Genomic DNA, 4,094 nt, shown 5'->3' with positions numbered 1-4,094 from the left:
AATGTAGCCGGGGCATTGCATAATCCGAACGGCATTACTTTGAACTGATAGAGCCCGTTGGGAGTTATAAATGCCGTCTTTTCACGGTCCAGATCAACAACTGATATCAGCCAGTACCCGGAATGAAGGTCGATGGAAGAGAAATAATTTGCTCCACTGAGGCAGTCAAGAGCATCATCTATCCGCGGCAGAGGATACACGTCTTTTTTGTAACCTTGTTAAGATTTCTGTAGTCAACAGAGAAGCGCCAGCTGTTATCCTTCTTTCTCACAAGCACAACGGGAGAAGCCCAAGGACTTCAAGAAGGATCAATGATGTCTCGGGCAAGCATCTTGTTGACTTCTTGCTGGATCACGTGGCGCTCGGTGGAGTAAACCCGATAGGGTTGCCGGTGTACTGGATTTGCATCACCGGTGTTGATCCGATGCTTTACGACGGTCGTTTGACCTAGGAGTCGGTCGCAGAGATCAAAGACGTCTTGATACGACGCAAGAAGGCCACAAAGCGCAGACACATGCTCGGCCGGGAGATCAGAGGCAATCATTCCAGTTATGCGGTCTAGTGTACCACGCGACTGAATACTTGCAGATGACGGTGTATCCTCTGTTAAGGCCGATATGTGGTAGTCAACGGCCGGGGCAAGGGTTGCAAGGGATATTCCTCGTGGCAGTTCTTCAGTGTAAAGTCCAAAGTTCACAATAAGGAGACATCCCACGTTGTCCTTCATTGTGATGATGGTGTGGGGGAACGCAACATTGAGCGAACAGAGTACTGTAGGATTAGGTGAAATGACATAATCGCCGTCAGCCACAGGTGGATCAGATGAGACGTCGATATACGTCACAGCTCGACAAGATAGGCGAACAAAGTCGGTGGAGCCTAGCTTTGTCGGCGCAGGATCAGGAGGGTCAGCGGCGTGTGGTAGGATGAGCTGAACAACACCAGCAAAACAGTCAATTAGGGCGGAATGCTCCGACAGGAAATTGAGTCCCAAAATGATGTCATGTGGGCAGTGGTCTAGTACGTAAAACAGAACAGTGGTATGACATCCAGCAACCGTGACACGGGCGGCACACATCCCGGTCACCGCTGGTGTTGCACCATCAGCTACTCAGACAAGAGTGATCGGAGCAGGAGTGAGCACTTTCTTGAGTCGAGCACAAAGGCTGGAGTTCATGACTGATATGTGAGCGCTGGTGTCAATTAGTGCTGCCACAGAAGTACCATCAACATTTGCTTTATTCAAGTAGTTGTGTCCGGGTATCGTGTGTAGAGGAATTTCGGGTCGGGTCGTCGAAGCGGGCTCACCTCCAGGAGCTGCGCCTGTCAGTTTTCCGAGGACTGGTGGTAGGAGGGTGAGGGGGAGCGACGTCGGTTAGTTGAGCGGGACATGCGTCCAGAGGGCGACTGGCAGCGGCTTGGTTGGGCGGACCTGGATGGCGAAGCATCATCTTGTGCCGTGTAGATCGGCATCCGAGAGCCAGCAGGTGGGCGTCGGTTGTTGGCATAATGCGACCATGGCTGCCAACCCCAGGAAGTGCGGCAATGACGTGAAATATGGCCGACTCGTCCACAGTTGAAGCAGATCAGCCTGTCATCGGAAGTTCGCCATTCTGCCGGGTTCCGGTAACGTGGGTGGTATTTCGGTCCGCGGGACTTATTAGGTGTACTGGGCAGTCGGTAGTCAGGTCGGTTAACGAGGCATAGCGTTTGAAGTCCGGCGTTGGCCAGTTCCTGGCGTAAGACGCTCTTGATCAAATAAATCGTGGCGCGAGAGTCGTCAGGGACCTGGACATGGTCAGACAGGGGAGATGCTGCCTCGATTTCGTGGCGCACGATGCGCACAATATTGTCGGAAGCAGCAGGGGCTGGTGGCAGACGGGCGTCCTCGCAGGTAGATGTTGCAGCCGTGTTGGGAAGACGCGAAAAGTGTGTAGTGATACGGCGACTTTTCGCGACTTCGAAGCGTCGGCATTCATTAATAACGTCGTCTACGGTCGATGAGTTTCGAAATATGAGGAGATTGAAGGCGTCATCGGTGATTCCTTTGAGGATGTGTGCGACCTTTTCAGATTCCAGCATCTTGTCATCAACCTTCCGGCAGAGGGTGAGCACATGTTGTAAGTATGTGACGTACGACTCGGTGCCGGACTGCAGTCGGTACGCTAGTTCTCTCTGCGCAGCACGACGACACCCAATGGGCTTGCCGAAGAGATCGATGAGTTTCTGCTTACAGATGTGCCAACTCGTGATATCTTCCTCGTGGTTAGAAAACCAAACTTTAGCTGTACCATCAAGGTAGAAAATAATATTGGCCAACATGAGCGTCGGATTTGCAAGGTGTTTCAGCGCACGAACAAAGGAAAAAAGGACAGGGTAGACAGAAAGAGCTCTTTCTGTCTACCCTGTCCTTTTTTTCCTTTGTTCGCGCGCTGAAACACCTTGCAAATATGACTACGCACCAACTAGCCCAAGCTTCCACTCTTGTGAGCGTTGGATCCCAGTTGTAAAGAGCGCTCGCCCTTTCGTACAGCTGAAGCCATTCCTCCACGTCAGTACTGTCACTGCCCGAAAATGTGCCTGGGTCACGCGGTTTAGTAAGGACGACGGTGCGGTTAGTAGCAACTTGATGCGGTGCTGTTGGTTGCTGCGTAGTTGGACGAAGCACGGTTGGGGTAGTCTTAAAAGAATCCTCGTGCTCGTCTTGATCAGGCATCGCACAGGCAGCCAAGGAACGTCCGCTGCGTAGAATCGTCGTGGTGTTGACTGTGGGAAGACCCATACTCTCCACCAAGATGTTACGGGGAGAAGGTGTCTGAAAGATACCTTTACTTTTGGTAGACAGGCAGGCATACAATATGGAGCCCAGTCTGCACGAGCTCGCCCTAAACATCGTCCTCTTTTCTACAATGTTCATTTGTGGCACTCCATAGCAATATGTATTGAATGGACAAGCAGTAGTTAATACGTTATACATACAGAGTTGCATGGGGCCCTTGATATACCATGCCTACTTAAGAAAAGCGCATTTTTGTAACTTGTTTACCCTGATGAAGGCCGGACCCCAGCTGAAACGTAGGAAAAATAAAAAGTTTTCGTTTTGCCCGTCCTCCACTTCTTTATATATATATATATATATATATATATATATATATATATATATATATATATTGTTGCGTGAAGGCACAAGGGAAACTAGGCGTTTTAAAATATATTTACACAGCGCCAACGCGCAAGCCAAGATGGCGAACAAGAGAGAGCGCGCGCACACACAAGTCACCTCGTCTTCCTCAGCGCCTATCTCACTGTTTAAGTGGGGCATTGTCTCGTAACATAACCCCCGGGTGCTGAAGCACCGTCTCGGTGCTTTCTATCGTGTTGCCGAGTGGTAAAGCTTAAGGCGGGATACGTGGACAATGTCTGTAGACAGCGAAGCGGAGGCGGAGGAAGACTCGAGCGGGGCTATCTCGTATGTCACATCTGTCACCTGGCGCAATACGCGGTAGGGTCCCGAGTACCGGGAAAGCAGTTTTTCAGAAAGTCCGACGCGTCTAGTCGGAGTCCACAATAGCACAAGAGAACCTGGTGTAAAGGAAATTTGGCGGTGATGTGAGTCGTAACGATGCCGCTGGTGATCTTGCGATGCTAAAAGGCGCTGACGAGCAACTTCTCGTGCTTTGCGAGCCCTGGTGATAGCATCACGGGTGTATTCAGTCGTAAAGTCGACGGCTGTCGGAAAGATGGTGTCGAAAGGTAAAGTTGGATGACGGCCAAACACCAGGTAGAAAGGTGAAAAACCAGCTGCATCATGGCGTGAAGAATTATAGGCAAACGTAACGAAGGGCAATGCAACGTCCCAGTCCTGGTGGTCGGACGATACGTACATAGCGAGCATATCAGTTAAAGTCCGGTTGAATCGTTCAGTGAGTCCGTTAGTTTGCGGGTGGTAAGCTGTCGTAAATTTATGTTTCGTCTCGCAGGAGCGAAGCAGGTCGTCGATAACTCGGGAAAGGAAATAGCGCCCACGATCTGTTAGGAGTTGGCGTGGGGCGCCATGGTGAAGTATGACGTCGTGCAGGAGAAAATCGGCAACG

This window comes from Rhipicephalus microplus, unplaced genomic scaffold, assembly GCF_043290135.1.
Source record: "Rhipicephalus microplus isolate Deutch F79 unplaced genomic scaffold, USDA_Rmic scaffold_277, whole genome shotgun sequence".
NCBI lineage: Eukaryota > Metazoa > Arthropoda > Arachnida > Ixodida > Ixodidae > Rhipicephalus > Rhipicephalus microplus.
This window is presented reverse-complemented; position numbering follows the sequence as displayed.